The 20,208-nt window shown below is 42.5% G+C and overlaps 1 protein-coding gene across 1 annotated transcript in view; it reads right to left on the bottom strand.

The window, feature by feature from the left end:
• The window catches only part of PCGF5 (polycomb group ring finger 5), a 57,277-nt gene extending 43,448 nt beyond the window's left edge, over positions 1-13,829 (bottom strand). Inside the window, exon 1 of the mRNA XM_085229051.1 lies at positions 13,632-13,829. The gene's annotated coding sequence lies outside the window, so the exon portion shown is untranslated. The remainder of the gene's footprint in view (positions 1-13,631) is intronic.
• Positions 13,830-20,208: the final 6,379 nt, after the last annotated feature.

Raw genomic sequence — 20,208 nt, 5'->3', positions numbered from 1 at the left:
CAAGCTGGGTACCATTTACCGTAATCTCTGACACTATTTTTATTGTTATTTAACAAACCTGGCTTGATTACAATCAGTACAAATATATCCATTCAGCAAACATACCTTCAGCTGCAGTTTAGCTTCATGAAGACAAGAATACATTATTGAGCCTGCTTTACAGAAAGAGTAAAATATTCTTGTTGCTTTCCTAAGAAATTTCTGATGCCAGCCACACAGACAGGTACTGCCTAGGAATTAAAACTTCTAACTTTCAAGTTTCAATACATTGTGTTAATCACAACATTATTCTTCATCTGAATGTTCATTTGACATGGATTTAAACCAGGCACTTAATCTCTGAGGTGAGGGATTTTATTTTGCATAAAATAGTTATATTGAGCACTAAACCTACCCATTATCTCATACTGCTGTTGATACTAGATCCTGAAAATGATCAAAGAAGTTATCAGCAGTTACTTTTAAAACAGGATCAGTAAAGAATTGAAAGGTAAGTCTCCAATCTCCTCAAAATGGAGGCATGTGAAACATTTTACAAGAAAAAATAGTTGAAAGGTAAAAGTTGGATTGGGCAGAATTTCATACTTCATTCAATATCCAGTTTGTGTATTTATGTATGTAATTTTATACACTCACAAAATGGGAATGGAACAGAACATTGCTTTGATTAAATTTTTGCTTTCAGTTTTAGGCAGGAGTAATGACCACTTAAGATGACAAAGCACCAGTCTCATCAACCCATCTTTCTTTTTCTTATTAACAAACATCTCATTTACACAGCCCAATCCCACACAATGCTGACACAACTTCCTTGAACAAATTATTTTTATGTCCCTATGATGTAATTAAATATACTTCTACCAGTGTTGTGATGAAGAAGTCGTTGGGCAATATACATCTAGCATTGATAGACTGCTTTACAGCTACATATTCATTATTAAAAAGGAAATAAAAATGCACAGTTAGGCTCATTTCCAAAGCAGCAGTTAAACAGTAGCAGGAAAAGGAATATTGTCTCACTGTATATTTGTAATTAACTGAAAATACCTTTGGTGACAAATAAAGGAATGCTATTACAGATTCAAGCACACACATTATGCTCTGCAGCTAGGTTATAGATAACATTTTCATCACTGCACTCTGTGCAGCATAGCTAGAAGTGTACTTGTAGTCTGGAGATGCCTAATCTTATTCTAGAAATACCACAATCTCCCAACAACTAGGAGGGAAGATGCAAAGCACAAAATAACACCAGTGTCCACATAGTGCATTAGTAACTCTGAGCAGACAAGTATTGTTCCTTTTAGCTCCTGTAAGACTCCCTACACTACGCTATCTAATAAAAAAGTGTTCTGGAAGGACGTGAACACAGTTAAGAACTGAGGTAATCCTCTGCTCTATTACAGCTCTTAGTTTGGAAGCCACAGAGATTGTATTTGAATCCTGCAGATGTCATGTTATGTTTGAGCATATAGTTAAGTTGTGATGAACACTGTACATGCAAAAATGCCCATTTGAATACACATTTCCATCCCTTTTTCTAGATCCCTCCTTGCACCTTCCAAGAATAGGATATTTACATACTAAATACCTCCTTCCCTGCCTTCTAAAATACCTCAATACTTCATAAGTACCCAAGTGAACTCCAGTTCACAATGCCCCATTTCACTAATGACAGGTGAGAGCAGATATAAGAATAAGGTTTTCACACAAGATTCAGACATTGTTCTGGAAGGAAAAATGCTTACATGAAGAATGCTGGACTGCTTACATCCCTACAGACTCCACGTCAACAAAAATAACATGCACCTGTTCACTATTCTCCTAAATGAGCACTGTTGGTAAACCTACACAACACTTACGAGATTCCAGCAAAAAAATAAATCAGTTTCACTCGATACAACTGCCAAACATGAATTTTCAGATCTCATTTCTCTATGAAAGAAATGTTATGTTAAACACGAGTAGGTGGAAGCAAAACATCTATGAGACTCCCGCAGGAAAAAAAAAAATAAACAATCTGTTTGGCAAAAGTTGAGCATTAAATACTTCCCCAGTTACTGTGCAATGCACACAACTGTACATATAGTTTGTTTTCTACACTTATTGATTAAAGTACAAATTTGTGTCCAAAAAAACCAAATCTTGTTTTTTAATTCATTCAGGTATTGAGTAACTTCAGTGGGGCAGACCACTTAAATTTAAGAGAATTCAGCCACAGTATTAAACATTGTAAAGATTATGATGAATCTATTTCACTATTATCTCTTTCATTCTAGATATTAATGGAAAATGCAGCGTATAAATTCCTGTATTAAATGATTATGGAGATTTTTTGAAAACCTGAGTATAAGACAGATCTTCACAAATTTTTTAAACTAAAAATGGGTAGGCTGAGATTAGATATAAGGAAGACATTCTTTACATGAAGGTGGGGATGGACTGGCACAAATTGCCTACAGGTCTGGGGCATTCTGTGGGCATTTAAGGCCAGGTTGGATGGGATCCCAGGTCCTGGCACAAGGGGACGTGTCCCTGCCCGCTGAAGGAGTTGGAACCGGATGATTCTTAAGGCCCCTTCCAATCCAAACTATTCTATGATTGCTTGCAAAATAAAAGACATTCACTTAAGTCAGGCTTTCTTCTTTAAGAAAGAAACTTATGGAAAACTGATTTTGGACCATTTGGCACCCCAGCTAGTTCGCTTTTATCAGTTGGTAAAACAACACTTTTTTGTATTTTGTACTCTTTGAAAATAAATATATAAACGGAGAAGGGTTTAATATAGAACAAACGGGGAACAGTATTTTTACAGGAAACCTGCACACAGAAGTAACAAACCTCTGGCATTTGAAACCAGTTTAAATCAGTACTTAGCAACACTGAGAACATAACTTGAATTTCAGCTCAAAAATGGGTGGTTTTATGCAACAGCAGCTAGGATAGGGGCCTAGAAAACATAAACTGCAACCTTCCAGTCAACTCTGTTGCACATAAAAATCTTAGGTAATTGTACCACTAAGTCCATCTACATAAGATACAGAATAACCAAGCTATTTCTCTGGAATTTGGTGAATGAAGACAACAGCAACTTGTACTAGAAAGTTGTCCTGTCTTTCCGGACAATTTCCATTTATAATTTTTTTCTTATCTATAAGATACTTTAACCTTTAGATAAGTCATGAAAAATACCACAGTATTTTATCTTGTACAACAGAGTAAGAACGATGCTAGTCTGAACCCATTTAAACTTAAGTTTTCTAGTAAGAAAAAATTGTTGCCTGGCCAGCACTGACTCAGTGGAACTATTTTACATGCTCCATATTAAGTAAGGTTTGTCTTCCAGGGAAGTGATCTGAATTCCAAGGAAAATATTTAGAATTTCATACCAGACTCATACTCTATATTCTGCTCCACTGTCCTCTTGTGACTTCTTTTAGTTTACTCAAATTTCTTCTTATTCTGAAATCTATCTTCTACCTTGAGTTCTGGTTTGCTCCTTGTACTTGTGATATGAACAAGAACAAGCAAAATAAAACAAACGAATAAATAAAAAGACTAAATGCTGGATATGAAACCCTGCTAACTCAGAAACATAGGTGTTATAGAGAAAGTTACAAGCTTAAGACATCAAACCCAAAAGATTGCAGTTGTTTACACTAAGAGCAATCTCAGCCCCTGCCCTTCCCCCCTGAAAATATTTAGCACCTATCTGCTTAGAGGAAAGCACTTTTGATAAAGACACTTAAGTCATTAAGCTCAGTGGTCTCTGGCACAGGTAATTATCTGATACACACTGCAATGCAGTTCGCTTCTGGAAGGACCTTCTGTCTATACTAATCCTTCAGATTAGTATCCTGCAAACACCTGATCTACTGACTTTCCTCTAGAGAAGGAAAACAGCTTACTCATCTCCAGCATCTGTGTATGGTCCAGAGAAGAATACGAGATGCTGAAACAACTACTCCATAATAGAAATCTCATCCTTTGTTAGCAGCACTTGAAAAAGTTTTGAGGCTCTGGCTCTATTCTGGTTCTGGATATACTAGACTGATTGCTTTTGGTACATGGTGAAAAAGGACATCTAACTGCTGACTATGAACTTGCTATCTCTGCACCGTTTAGCTCTATAGCTCATATGGAATCACTGCATCCATGTATTTGGTATAGCTCCAGGAATTAATGCATGCAGAGCTGGTGACTTCCAAGTGAGTGTTGCACATATTAACATCACGAAATGAGCACGATGGAGTACCAGGCTTTTTAGCTGCTGCTTAAAATGTGCAGCCCACAGAACACACGGATAAAAGTGATCGATTAAAAGAAGAGTTGCTCTTGTTTAGCAGCTAAATTAACAGAGTGATACAGAAAGAGTCTTCCCATACTTGTCTGAATATTCACAATCACCAATGCCAAAATATTACCACTCATTTTTAGAGCAGTGCAGCACTGAGCTGCCTGACTTCCCCCAATTACAGAATGCTCCTACAGCACAGGTTCCCAACACATCTTTCAGCACATGATGCTCAGGTATGCTTATGCTATTCTTAGTGGTAGGAAAACACAGAAATCAACATTTTTCTGTCAGTTGCTACTTCTGGGGAGTGATTAGGCTTATCTCTGCAAACAAGGTAAATCTCACTCCCTCCAGTAAGCGCTTACCAGTGCCATCCCACTCAGTGAGGTATAGAGGAAAGCACCATCCAGTTTTAAGCACTGTGGGTTTTAAGCACACAGTTACATTAGTTCTTCCCTACATTCTGCCTGTCCCTTCCCACAGATACCACGTTCAGACCTCATCCATGAGATCACTGTTGCAGCTCTCCAAGCTACAGCTTGTTTCTTTAATAAAGTATTTTATTGACTCTTGTTTGAGTGACAAGAAAGGCTGAATGCTGAGTCTCAACACAATGAGATCTGCCTGTGCTGTAAGCTGGCTGGAAACTGCTGTGGTGTTACCATGGCACTGAGCCACAGTTAGCACTACCTTGGTGCTGCTGACCACAAGCAGGGATGGATCTCCCCTGCTCCTCCAAGCTCAGGCAATAGGAGCTTGGAACTGCTAAAATCCCACAGATGTACCTTAACACAGATATACTCTGAGGAAAATAGAAACTTTGTACCTCCAAACAGCATAATCAATTACCTTATGGAAAAAAATGTACCTGTATAACTAGCACTTCTCCCTGAACTTATTTGTCTACTACGTGCCTTTGTCTAAATAGACAATCTTTGGACAAAGCAATCTCTTACATGTCTCCATGAAAGCAAACTCAGCTGAGTCCCACAGCTAGATGGAATCTTCTGAGATTCATGTAACTTCAGCAAAAAAATGCAGACTCCAACAGGGTTCCAAAATAAAATCTGTTCCAATAGTCACTGAGCATGCAAGACGGGCAGAAACTAGTGATCCATAGTGGCATTTTGATTCCCTAAGCAGGATATCTTCATCTTTCTGCCTCAAACTGAGCACATTCTATATTCTTCTGCAGACAAATCCAACTGATGAATCTCCAATTCATTCCATAAACACTTTGCACCAGTATCATAAACAAGAGCATGCTGCAGCGATAACTTTCAGAGAGCAGAATTTACAAGTACTGTAACAGATAAACCATGGTCACGTCAATAGCCTAAACTACGAAGCATCCTAATTTTAGTCCTTTGGTCTTAAAATAGTTATAACTGCCCAATTTTTACGTTTGGTAGCTTGCCGTGCTCAAATTCCACTGCAGTTGGTACAACTCCACACTGTTGGTTAGCAGTAGTTTGACTTCTGCACCCACCAAGCGCACCTCACATGTGTGCATAAAGAGGATCAACACAAAACAGTAAGGCCTCAAGGAAAGAGACGCTTTTCTCTGTTGTTCTCTCTGCTATTTGCTGATAGCAGAGAATAAAATGAGGCTTAAGAAATTTGCTCCCTGTTGGTCTTAGATCCCTAACCAATTACTCAACTGACATCTTCACATTTCCCTGTGTCTAGATCCCCCATGTAGTTACCAGCTTCCTCCACTCTCTGATATTTACAAACAGACACCACTTGCATTTTTACCCCACTGCAGAACTGTTACCTCTTCCTCCTTCATGATGGCTGTACCTCAGCACACAGCTGATTTCTTCCTTTTCAATATTTGTATCAAAGTGCATGTTGCGATTCGAGGACAAACAATGATGGGGAAAGCTCCACTCCTGCTTGGCTGCAGGTGTCTTTGGAACATATAGCTGCCAAACTCTTCCCAGAACAGACATAAACTCAGTACTTTGACCAAACTGTTCTATTTTCACAGGCACACACACACACAAAATCATATTATAAGGGCCGTATCTAAGCCAGATTTTAGGTCCTGGCTTAATGAAAAGATTACAAAAAATTGTTTAACTGGGCAAAATGTCAACTTTCCCCTAATCTTACTCTTGCAATCATTTTAAAATTCACAGTTTTATAAGCAATTGAAGGCAAGGTCTGCGAAAGCTTAACCATACACAAGCTGTAGCAATTGGACAGATCAGCACAATGGGAAAGGCATTACAACAAATGTGTGATGACAGAAGAACTAGCACAAAAAAAAGGCACTATAAAGGAAGGGAAGAAGATTGCTCACCCATACCAAAAGGTAAAAAGATTCCAGGTTCCCAGGGGAAAGCTTCACCAAGGAGGAATCTCCAGAAAGAGATCTTTCCTCATTGGCAGTCAGCCCTTATATGGGTTCTAGGAGAAGTACAAGCAGGCTCCATCTCTTCTGGTTACACAGCTGAATTGCATTCACCTGTGCTCCCAGGGCTGACCAGGTCATTTCCCCAGGTGCTCAATCAGTGGTTCAGGCCATCACTCAACAGTTACCATACAGTGATATATCAGAAGCCTTATGATAGGAAGCTGAAAAATACTGGTTTGATTAAACAGCTCTTCAAAATCACTTTGTAAGCAGGAAAATTCTACAGCCACAATCAACCAAGAGTACTTAGTCAAAATACCATTTATATCACATAAAAGCTCTTTTGTCTCTGCTGCAACCACTGATGATTCTTCAAAGAAGTAAATAACAATTTTATAAAACTGTGAAAGAAAGAAAAATCTTTAACTTCATTTAATCCACACATTGGCTATTAAGAGCTGATCTTCCACAAAAAAAGACGCGTTTTCATTATGAAAATAATCAAAAGCCTGGTTCCTTACGTGCTCCATTCTTCTTCTAGAGGAAGGAGATAAATATAATTACACTTCCTTTAATTAGGGTGGCATTTCTCTAAGAAAGTCATCAAGACTTCTCTTATCTCAAGATCAACTGCTTTTTTGTGGCAGAAAGAATTTATCTGTCTGTCAGATCTGATCAGCAGCAACTAGCATTGAAATATGTCTTCAGAATATTTAATGTTTGGACTCTGTTACTGTAATGTGCTTTGTTAGCGCATAAAGATTCCACCAGATACAACACAACGCAAAAAGTCATCTGAAAATTGCACGTGAGAAACTTAAACAGATAATCCAAACACATTTCACATCCCAAGGGAAAGTGATAGTTTCTCTGAACACAGACTGTAATAATCTAATAAACAAGCCACCAAATCAAAGAAAATTAATCAGGCAATGATATTTTACCAGTGCTGTTAAAAAAAAAGGAACCAAAACTAGAAAGCACAATGGGAAGTCTTCTGCTACTGAAAGGAACTCCAGTGTCTCTACACACACTTTACATACAGCTCCAGATTCAGGAAATTAATAGCTTGTTCTAGGTCATGTAATCAGTATTACATTGTATTATTATGTCAGAAACTGCTAAGGAGACTGAGTGTTAATATTTGGAGAGCTTCTTTTATGAATCAATCCTTGCTATTGATCAAGGCCAGCAAGTGCTGTCATTGTAGTGACAAAGCTACAAGAGAAATTATGACCTTACAAATACTTTCAATCTGCAGGTATCTCCTTTATGCATCACAAATTTAGAAATTGTGCAAAAATGCAGTGATTAGAAGAAAGCCAAGACTGGAAACTGGGACTACTGCATAACAGCATCTTTTTCACGGGTTAGGACACTCAGTGGGAACTTCAAAACAACTGGGGAACAATATACATCACAGCCTATGTTCCTGACTTGTCATTTTTTTACTTCTGTGATTTATCCTCACTTTTATATGACTGAAAACAAAAATGAAATGTCTGTAGACAGATGGAAGCATAAAAATTAATGCAACTGTGCCCTCCTATATTCATCCTATCTCTATGAGTACATGCTAAAACACACTGATTTCTTATATGATGGCATAAACTTAAAAAAAAAAATGCAAATGTTAATGCATATGAAAATGTTCTACTTTATAATTCTAAAAAGAAATCTTGGATATTCTGCTTCTGAAAATTAGTTTGTCAGCTGCAGCCACTGTCTGATAAAAGGTCAAAAAATCATCAGTGATCCTACTACAAGATCATAGATGTTGCAAATGGATCTGGGCATTTTTTTTTTTGTTTGGTCTGGTAATATGGAATTCGTTAGTCCTGGCTGAAATTGCTACAGAACAATGACACTAGTTTGGAAAATGTAATCAATGGACAGCCATGCTTCCAAGGATCACTGTAAAGATGAATGTAAGTGTATGAGTTAACCCTACACTGTAAACCTATATATTCCCTATACTTGATGTAGTGCCAATGTGAAATCACCCTTGTAATTACAAATCGAAGATAAATTGTCTCTCCATCATCTACTTATCACCATGTCATTTGGTATCTCATGGAAGAAGTCAGCTGTGGCAAACTCACCTATCTATAAGTTCAGCTTAAGTAACCTCTAACTCCACACCTTTGCAAAGGGAAGCTCAAGTGCGTAAAGAACTGTGTGATTCCAAGTCCACAGCTGAACCAACTTCTACTTGTGGCACTGTGGGGTGTTTTGGCTACAAAGGAAAATTTTTAAAGAAGGTCTAGAAGATGGTATAAAAAAAAATTGCATAAATAAACTACAAGCAATCTGTGCCTTACAGAAGGTCATCACTAGAACTGTTTTCATTCTCATCACATTTAAGAATTCCTATGAGATTTTTCCTGCTGAACAATGTTAAAACAATACTGAAGTTTTATTTCTGCTAGAGCTTGTTTTTGCTTTTGGTGGCATTCATGGGCTCCCTCACATGTGCTTTGCAATTTAGATTTGTTATTCTCTTTCATCTGAACTATTGTCTACTCAGTCTTATTTTACTCCAAGTGGTGGTCATTGGACAAATATTCTATGAAAACTGTAAAACTTTTAAAAAACTGTTGGTTTGTTCATTTTTTTCTGCACATTGGGATAGAAATACAGTAGAGATTCAGGCAAAAACATCTAAAGCAGATGGTATTCCTATTATTTCCATAGAGACTGGAAGCCAAATCAACCAGGACACCAAAGTGCTGAAATTTTTACCAACGCAGCAGGAATGACAAAGTGTTCCCCAAAGGTCACAGTACAAAAACTAAGCTGCAACAGGTGAACCAAACAAATGCACTGGGCAGAGTTGGGAAGACGGGAGTGAGGAAAAGGATGCAAGCAATTCTATGGCAATTACAGACTCTGACCCTCCCTGCTGGTATCACGTTTTACTCTCTGATTCAGCTGTCTGCTATCCATACTGAGCCACAGATTTTTCCGAGAAGTAGGTAATTGCTAGAAAGTTGCCAGAAACAATGCATCTTTGTCAGAAAATAATTTTGTAAAGCTGCCATCAATAATATGCATAGAATGAATCATACCAATGAATCAGTATAAGAATACAGTTTCACCATTTAAGTCCCACCACTGTCTCTTGGTGCATCTACAGTAGTGACTTACTGTGCAGAAAGAGTTCTTATTTATAAGAATTTGCTTTGAGTAGAAATGCTAAGACTGTGATGTGGCTCTCCTCTTCCTGGAAGAGCCAGCACTGACACATGGGGGGGTCATCAAAAACACCCCATTTGTACTGTTGGATAGTGTAGAAACACAGCAGTCCCTGCTCAGTGCCTCATGGCACACTCTTTACAACAGCCAGAGCAACCCCAGCCACCAGGGAAGGCTCAGTGTGACCCACAGCACGCTGCAACCAACCGCAGCCTGATGCCTCCTCCCATCAGCAGGAGTACCTCAACGAAGTGAAGATCCTTCCAAAAACTTTTCCTCTCGTCTTTAAATTGTTCTGGGACAGAAAAGCTTATTTTCGTTAGGTCTTTTATGAAAATAAGATGGTTACTAGCACTACGGCAAACTGGCAGACTATTTTTAATTTCAGCCAAACTTAAAAACATACAAAGTAATGACAAACAGAGGAAGAAAATTCTTCCCAACAGGAAATAAATGACTGATGAGCAGAAGCAAATGACCAGTTTGGCCAGATGTTAGGAAATTTGCTGAGACATAGATGAATTCAGCTATTAAAATGGGACAAATGTTTTCAGTTTTAGGTAACCAGCCAGATTTATGCATTTCACATGCAAGAACTAACAGTGGCAGCTGTTGAGACCAGAGTGGTCAAGTAACACCATGTATCCTTCATTCCAGAAGTGCCCCATTAGGCAGATGACAATTTTTATTTTATAAACAACAATTAAGATGAAGTGGGTATCAGTGTTGTTTCCCACATGCACCCGTGCAGCTTTCATGCAGCCTGGTCACTGCCTGCACCACACCTGCTCCGCTCACTGCCAGCCTCAGCCTCTGTCAAGCTGTACTTTTCATGGCACTACACTTACTGGAAAACAAACAAACAAACACACAAACAAACAAAAAATGAGAAAGACCTGGTAATCAGAGAAATCAGCTTCCCTGTAGGAAGTATCCAGGGCGCTGTTGATCAACATGCAAGAATGGAGCAGCTACAACTCCAGTAACAAAGTAACACGAAGAGATACAGCCTTGTAATAGGGTCAACTTTTTTTTTTTTTTTTTAACTTAGTAATTTTCTCGGTTTTTTGAAACCCTGTTTGAACTACTATTAGAAATTAAACCTATTTAACTGTAACAAATGTTTCGAATTGAGGATTTGGGGAGCAAATGTGTACTTGTTACCAAGTTTTCACTAGGAAGTTGAAGAAAAGATTCTATTTTTCAACACCCAGCAGTATGTCATAGAATCACAGACTCACACAACGGTTGGGGCTGGAAGGACCTTTACGATCATCTCATTCCAACCCCCTGCTATATGCAGGGACACCTGCCTCTAGACCAGGTTGCTCAGAGTCCCATCCAGCCTGGCCTTGAATACTTACATGGAGGGGACATTCGCAACTTTGCTGAACAACCTGTTTCAGTATCTCTGTCTCACCACCCTCACAGAAATTCTTTACTAACATCCTAACAGCCAGTCTAAATCTACCCTCTTCCAGTTTAAAGCTGTTTCCTACACTGTAATTATTAAAACCATGTCCTGCACTGTAGTTCAAAACTTTGCATGAGAAGCTGCATCTATCTAGAGAAAACCTTTAAACTGCAGAGAGGAAAGTCACTAATTCATTTAATTTTTTTAATTTTTTTTTTTTTCAAATTGCATTGGGATCATTCATCTCCAGCTGAGAGAGCTGGAAGGAGAACCCGTGAAAGTGCTGCAGCATCAGCCTTTCAGCGCACATAATCTGCAAAGCAGGTGCATCACAAGCCATTTTCTGAGCAAAGTGTCATTCATTTAAAATAAACACTGTGTATCCCAACTTTGCATTCCAGGATGCAAAGTTCAGGTGCTCCCCTTTGAGCTGCATTGCCCTCTGCTGTTCCCAAAGTTGCTGCTTGTCAGCCCTAACAGTGGCACCATGCAGAAGCAACCCTCAAGCAATCTTTTTTACCTCAATTCATTTGCACACTCTGTGGGCTTACAATTTTTGAACTCTAGAATTGAACTCAACATGCTACAGACACCGTATGTTTGCTCCTTCTTTGTAAGAAATCAGATAAAAAAGGTTGAATGCTGACCGACTACTGACTTAAACCTGAAATAGAATGCCATTGGCTCCCGTCTGCTGGTTTGGCCACACCAGAGACCAGCAGTGCATCCAGCCACACACAGCCCTAGTGTGGGTAAGCACAGAGCCTTCTGGCTGCAGGGAAGCTGTGAGCCACGCCACGAGTGCTGAAGTAACAGTTCTCCTACACCCAGCTGCTCCAACTCTAGAATGAATGAATGTTACAACACTGTTTGTCAAGGGCCAATGCACTCAGATCAAACCAAACCAGCAACATGCCCTTTCTCCCAACAGCAACAAATACCAACCCTTTCCATGGCTAATTCATTTTCCTGCTCCTGTTTGGAGAACAGCTGGTAGTACAGAACACACAGCTAAGTAAAGGATCCCTGATGCCCAAGGCAACAGACAGGCCTAGCAGCAAGATGCTTAGTGATCCTCACATGCTTTTATACTTTGAAACCACCTGTTTGTGAAGCTCCTCCTCCCCTCTTTCACTTCTGCACCTGGGCAGGTATATCCAGAGAGGAAAAAGGAGTAAATCTCAGAAAATCCGAGCACTACCTCTGTGCAAGGAGAGATAAACATGTCAAAGAGACAACTCTAGAATCAAGTCAGAGTTGAAAGAAAAACTATACAGAGAGCTAGCTTTAATCCCATTTGAACAGCAACAGGCAGGAGGATCAGGAACAGGACTCCATCTGAGTGCAACTCCAATGTGTTTGTTAAACAAACGGGTTTCATTTGTTTTCCAAATACCTACTTACGTATTTACTCTAATGCAGACTAAGTATTTTTGCTTAACAAAACTAAACAAAACAAATCCCAGACTGAAAGGATCTGGCTTCTGTCTCTGGTTTTAGGCTATGGACACTGTGCGATACAATTTCAGGTGCTTGGTTTGGCGGTGGTGGGCTTTGGTTTGTTGGTTTGTTTGTTTAAATCTGAATTGAACTTCATCATCCAGTTCGATTAGCACAGCTCCTCAAAGCCCCTTAGCAGCATCCTTGGCGGACTCAGTACGGAGGGAGGGCCGCCCGGCGCGGCCGACGTGGGGCGCTCGGTGCCCCCGGAGTGCGGCATAGCCCCGCGGCTCTCGCACGGCCCCTGGGACTCCGCGCCCACCGGCCCCGCGCGGCTCTGCCTCCGTCCGCAGCGACCGCGCGGCTCCCCCCGCCCGTGTGCACGAGATGATTCACCCGCGTTTATTCCATGGAAGCGATGATTCATTCCGCCGGCTCCGGATCGCGCTAACGCACCGCACGCGCACAGCACGAATGGAAAAACCAAGTTCTTAAACTTTACGACGCTCCAACGTTTATTTCTTTTGCACCGGAGCGGGAGGAACGACGGAGCCCGCCGGGCGGAGCCCCGCGCTGCCGCACGTGGGGTGGGGGCGGAGGACCGGGCCGGGCCCGGTACCTGCGGGACACGGCCCCTTCGCGCGGGGCCCGGCGGCTCCGCTCCCTCCGCGGTGACATCTTACATAACGCGGAGCGCCGCACCGCCACCGCGCGTCACCCGGGGACGGCGCCCCGCACGAGGGCCGCTCCGGATCCTCGCGCGCCGCAACGACCCCGGCGGCAGCGCCGTCCCCTCGGGAGCCCCGCGCCGCCCCGCGCTCGGAGAAAGTTACTCGGCGGCCGCGGCGCGAGCTCGGCGTCACGTCCCACAACTACTTATGACACGGGATCCCGCCGCACCGCCCCGCCCGCCGGGCCCTTACCTTCCCCTGCGCGGCACCGCGGGTGCGTGCGGAGCGGGGAGCGGTGCTTGCGGCGGCGCGGGCGGCGCCGGCGGAGGGCGGGCGGGGGCGGGGAGGGCGCTCGTGGCGGTTGGGCGACGGGAGCGCGCGCCTCGCCGGAGCTGTCGGGCGGCGGGGGAGGCTGCGGGGCGGCGCGGGGAGCGGGCGGGGGGCGGAGGAGTTTCCCGGGGTTGTTTACGCATCGCCGCCCCGCTCGGTGCACGCACATCGCTCTCTGATTGGACACAAACTGGGGCGCGGCCCGGTGTGGGCGCGGCCGCACCAGCAGCGCGCGGAGCCGCTCGGGCAGCTTCCGCCGGGCCGAGTCGCGGTACGGTTACGGGTACGGTTACGGGCACGACTACGAGTCCCGCCGCCGCCGCGGCCACCGCCGCCCCCGCCCCCAACACCGCCCGGCGCGGCTCTGCGCACGCGCGGCGCTCTTGCTGGGGGGGAGGGAGAGGGGGCCGGCTGCGCATGCGCTCCTGCGGCCGCGCATGGCTGCGGGGGCGGCGGGCGCCGCTCTGTCGGTGTCCTCCGCTATCGCTGCGTGCGCGCCCGAGTGGGTACGGGCGGAGTTGTGTGCTGCGCGTCGCTCTGGCGGCGACGTCTGCTCTCCGTCCCAAGCAGTGGGCGCGGGGCGGCCTCGTTGTCCCGGCAGGTGCCTTCGCCCGGGATGCGGAGTGGGGCGTGTGCCTCGAGCGGGGGGCACTCTCCGCTGAGACGCAGCTCCGGGCTGCGGCTGCCCGTAGCAAAAGCGCTGGATGTTATCTCCTCAGCTGGCTTTTTCCGCTGAATGGGTTGTAACTCATTTTACCCATCGTAATTCCCGGTGAAATGCTTATTTTAATGGAGAGTGTGTAAGAACTCTGTGACATCACTCGTGCTCTTTAATTCTAATTAAGCAGCCCCTTCCGTTATATCCCACGGTCGACAGTAACAATAAGCAAAATGTCAAAACACAGAATATATGCCATGAGAGCTCTTTGCAACAGGAATCCCCATCATGCGCTGCAGGAGTTCCCCCGACTCATCTGTAAGGGAGTAACCTCCAACAACTTTCCCTGAAACGCAGCGATACAGCAGTCGGCTTCTGCGTGCTGTGACAGAACAACGCCGTGCCACTTCCCGTGTGTGGTCTGGGCTGCAGCCCCCTGCACTCAGCAGCGGTCGCGCTGCAGATGGTCAGTGGCTGCAGGACGCCTGCCTGCGAGTCTGACCTGTGCTCCTCAAGGCGGAGCACTGAGTGAGCAGTTCTGAAGGATTTGCTGTAATCTATCCACGATCCTTTCCAAATGGAATTCCATTAAAACAAACAAAACAAACAAACAAACAAAAACATTATCTAAGGAAGAGTTCTCTTAAGCCTGCTTACTGACATTTCCAAGGGATGGAACACCTCTTTTGCAAGGATTCTCTTTTACTGAGAGAGCTGGGGCCATGCAGCCTAGGAAAGAGAAGGCTCCGGGAGGACCCGAGAGCGGCCTTTTGTATCTTACAGGGGGCTGCAAGAAGGAAAGAAACAGATTCTTTAGCAGAGTTTGTTGTGACAGGACAAGGGGAAATGGTTTCAAACTAAAACAGGTGGGATTTAGATTGGATATGCAGAAGAAGTTGTTTACGCTAAGGGTGGTGAGTCGCTAGAACAGTATGCCCAAAAAGGCGGTGGATGCCCCATCACTGGAGACATCCAAGGTCAGGCTGAAGTGGGCTCTAAGCAACATGATCTTGTTGTAGGTGTCCCTGTTCACTGCAGGGGAGTTGGACTAGATGGCCTTTTATGGTCCCTTCCATCTCAAAGATTTTATGATTTGTTTTCCTTCCCTTCAAGCCTGGAAGTGCTTTCCAGGTTGTCTCCATTTAAGATGCTTTAGTGTCATCTGACTGGGTCACAACAACACATTTATTTAGACACCAATGTGCACTGTCAGGAACTGAGTATTTTAAGGATTTGTTGGCCACACCAGTGTTCATCTTGACTGTCAGGTCAGCTGTTGGTTATAATTGGATTTGTGATAATCAGCCAGATTTTTATCAGAACTGTGCATTCGGCTCCTTTGAGTTTGTACTCAGTGGGTGTCACACAACACACAGTGTTTTTAGAGAATTGGGAAAAACTTCACTGAAATAAACTGAGTTGTTCATACTTCAAGTAATTGCATCAGGTACAGAAAACTGAGACACCTCTGAGTTGTTTTACCTGGATTCTACCCTTAAAGTTTTTATTTTGTTGTTGTTGTTTAGTTTCTTCTAACTATAAGCTTTTACTTGCAAAAGAGAACAGAATCATTTGAATTAGAAGGACTTTTAAAGGTCATCTAGAATTATGTCTTGAAGTATGAAAGAACAGTTCCAGAGAGATACAGCATTTCTCACTGCAGCTGTTTAACTGAAAATAGGACAAAGAACAAATACCTTCTCAGTCCCTCCTGTATTTGAACACACTTGAGCTCTCACAATGATTTTACTGGAAAATTAATCCTTCATTAAAACACCTGAGATCCCTGTTTCTGGGAGCTGTGACAGGAGAGGTTCAGATTGGATATCAAGGAAAAGTTCTTCACAGGTTCTTCACTGGTCAGCCACTGCAACAGGCTCTCCATGGCAGAGGTCATGGTCTCAAGGCGCTTGAGTTCAAGAAGTGGGCTGAAATTGCTCTCAGTTATATGGTCTGATTTTTGGGTGGTCCTGTGTGGAGCCAGGTATTGAACTCAGTGTTCCTTATAGATCCCTTCCAACTCAGGATGTTCTATGATTCTATGACAGCACTGAACAGTAAAAACTATAGGGCCATCTGCCATCTGGCAAACAATCGATGCCTACACTGGAGTCATGGAAGAAACCCTACCACAAGATACAGCCATCCAAGCTATTGTCAAAGTAGAAGTTGTAGCTACTGGTGTTGGTCTGGACATGGCAGGACAGAGCTCAGAGCATATCTGATGTCTGTAATAAGACAGCAAGGAGGGCACGCAAAAAAATCAATACGAAACAATTCAGTATTAAGGTTAATCTCTCTGAATATTCTGTCTACCTAGGTGTGGTTATGGGCTTCCCTTTCAAGGTCTTCTTCACAACCATAAGGACAACATATTTAAACATAAGTACATGCATGTAATGTATGCATGTAATGTATGTAATGTATACATGCAAAGTAATACCTCCTATTTACTTCAACGGAAGCTATAACTGATATAAAGAACACAATAACACTATTTGATGGAGCAAATTCTCAACTACAAAATGCTATTTTTCAACATTATCACCACTGTTAGCTATGCATTTTTGCCAGCCGTGAACAAGAGCCTGCATGCCACGCTCATAAACATCTGTACCAGCAGAGGTGACCCATTGTTGCAACTGCTGAAACTTACCACACACTGCCTCACTGTACTCACATGCACTTTCTGGGCTCCACAAACATTCAAAAAGCATCAGTGAATATCAATGGGTGTCATTTTTTTTCCATATGGAGGAATTCAATGAGATATCTTTGCTTCATATGCACTTTGATGTCATCTGCCACTGTGTCAGACTGCCCCTCTGTTGCCACCTGTCACACAACAATAAAATGTAATGGAATAATGGTGGGGAGGTTCTACCATCATACCACCAACATCTGCCTCTGATGTCATGGGCTAACATAATAAAATAACAGGACTTACTTTTGGAGCAGTCCTCGTACGTATCTATGATATAATTGTTAATATATATGAAAGCTTGTTTTTTCACACACTTGCCTTGTTCCTTGGAGACGCCCAAGGGCAGCAGACTAATAGGAAAAACTCAAGAGCTGGCACCCCTCACCCTGTTGTAATGCAGGGTCTAAACTGTCTAAGCAGCTGTGAAAACCTCAACTACAAGTACCAGTTCTATTTTATGTTTTAGATGATACTGAATTTTTAGTGTAATAAGCTTTCCCAGTAAATTTTGCATATGGCAGAAGAGGTTTTATCTGGTTCAATACTCAGTTTCCCAATTATATTTCTATCACTTCTTCTGCTGATTTTATTTCTAGCGGAGTGTGGAGCCTTAAAATACCCTGTAGGGCTCTGTGCTTGATCCTGGGCTTTGTAACATGTAGGTGTTTCCTCAAGGTGATGACTTCTGTGGGCTATCAGTTAATTGTGTTCAGAACACAGTCCCATCTCTGTCTCCTCTTCTGTTGCATCTTTGGAGAACTACTACAAGTGTGGTTTTCAACTGTAAAATCTGTGATTGATGAATACTTTCAAAAAGTAAACCAAGGAAAAATCAAAACATTTAACTTGGTTCTCTTGCTGCTACATTTAGAGTTGTATGATAACTTACGAGCCAGTGGCAGATTCTGCCTGCCCAAGGAGCACACATAATTTCCACTGAAGGTCAAGCCATAACCTTTAGGTATATGTTTATCCTTCAGGTCCCTGGCAGTCAGTTTCAGCCTTCATCTACATAAATATCACCAGATGCCCTGCCTACCACCTCAGGAACAATGCCAGGACCCATTTTTCCATTTCCAAAACTCATATAGAAACAGCAACTCACGGGTTTAAAATACCTAGCATTAATTACACAGTTTTCTTATGAGCTAGGACTCCTTGCCAGAGTGACTGATGAGTCCTCTCTCCTTTCACTCTGGATGTGACTACTGAGCCCACTTGTTCAGCTGAGTACCAGGGCACTCAACACCACTTCTGTTCAAAAACAGATCATCACCACTCCAAACATCTGGCAGGAGGAGCTGCCAGATGATCTCTCTGTTCTGTCAGCTGAGGTAGCTGCCTAATTACAAAGTTGGTACAGAGCGTACCGCGTGAAAATGTAGGAGCTTACTTTCTCCTCAAGACAGAGCCATAGAGATCAGTGGATAAACAGCCTGTTTAATATTATTTATCAGTGTATTGTAAATGTGTAAATGAATGACAAACTTTTAGTGCCAGCCACCATCTGGCACTACATGCAAACATCTCCAATGCTAGAGCACAGCTGCAGCACAGCTACAGCAACACTAGGGCCAGAGTCTGAACTGGCACTGTGCACTCCTGCAAGGACGGCAGTGGTCTCCACTGGCCTGCTGTGCTTCTTCAAGACAATCCGTCTTCTGTCACCTCTTCCAGAAACTTTCTCTATGTCCTTCCATTTCACTTTTTGTTTCTTTGCTTTAAATTACTGAGCTGTGCTTCACAGCTCAGTATTATTGTGAAACACTTTGGTATTAATATCAGGGAAAGGTATTTCCCAGCAGTAATTTGAATTTCATCATTTTATGCAATATGAACCAACGTATAATTGCATATGAGACTGTAACAGCATGTCATTTTGTAGAAGGAATAAAGTACCTGTGAATGACTATGGGCAATCTTCCTTTGGCGTTGAGAAAGGTACGGGTATGTTATGCCCACATGGAGCACTTTATGCTGGGAAGTAAAGCTCATAGAGAATTACTACAGCAGATTTTAATAGATGGAACTGCTAACATTCTTTTCGAGAGGGTTGGCAGGGCTTCGGCACAGAAACACATTGGACAAGACTGATTCCTTTGCTCAATAATCACAGCAGCTATCTCCAAGCTGTTTTCTCCTGTCAGTGATGCTACTCTTCTAAAGAGATTCAGGGCAGAGACCAGGCCAGGCAGACACTATTATGCTGCTGAAAGGAAAGGAGGATGACAGAGCAAGGTCTCCAGGAATACATTTTGTTTACCAATGAGGACGCAACCGATCTCTCCTGGTAGCTCATTGTTTACAAAACAACTCCCAAGTATATTGAGAGAAGCAGTAGTTAGTAGTGGCTGTTAACACATCTAAGCTATATTTGGACTGTGAACATACAGTTCCGTAGGATAATACCAAAATGTGTATATGGTTATTTCCTGAATCAAGACTTTTGTTGTTGTTGTTTTGATTTGTTTATTTTATTATATTGATTTGAGTTTACAAAGGAAAGTAGGGTTGGATTTTTTTATTGTTACAATTCCTAGAAATCTGTTTCGTTTTATTTCTAGAGTTTCTACTAAAACAGCTGCATTGGTGGCCCTGCCGACAATATGAGCAGTAAGATAAACTGCATCCACTCAAGTTCCTGTATTACACCAAATTTTAAATTAGAATTCAAAAATCCTTAAAGTTGCTAGTGTTTCCTCTGGTATGTTTTGCCATGGTCTTCACTGGAGCATCTGACCACTTTTGTAATAAAAGGACAAATGCCTTTAAAAGTTTTATTTATATGTCACCTAGAATGTATGAATAAAGATTTTTAAAAGGTAAAGAAAGCAGTTGTGCTTGTGCAGTATTTATTTTCAGTTTAGCCCAAGGACCTTGCTGAAAACAAACATGATGTAAGGAGGTTATGTATTTAGGATGGGCCAGTGGAGGTATCCATATAGCTGACTAGAGCTGTGTATACTGCGGGTTTATTTTATGAACAGGATCAGCAGTACAAGGAGGAATTGTATGGCAACTGCAGCCCACAGATAAAATATCCTCCTTGAATTTCTTTAAAAAGCAGCAGCTGCTAAGAATTCTTCCCACAGGATAGAGCACAGATGGATTGAAAAGTTCTTCCATGAGAAGCAGCT

The sequence above is a fragment of the Meleagris gallopavo genome, chromosome 8 (assembly GCF_905368555.1).
Source record: "Meleagris gallopavo chromosome 8, MGAL_WU_HG_1.1, whole genome shotgun sequence".
Lineage (NCBI taxonomy): Eukaryota > Metazoa > Chordata > Aves > Galliformes > Phasianidae > Meleagris > Meleagris gallopavo.
The sequence above is the reverse complement of the archived record's forward strand: the minus strand, read 5'-3'. Positions and strand labels throughout refer to the sequence as shown.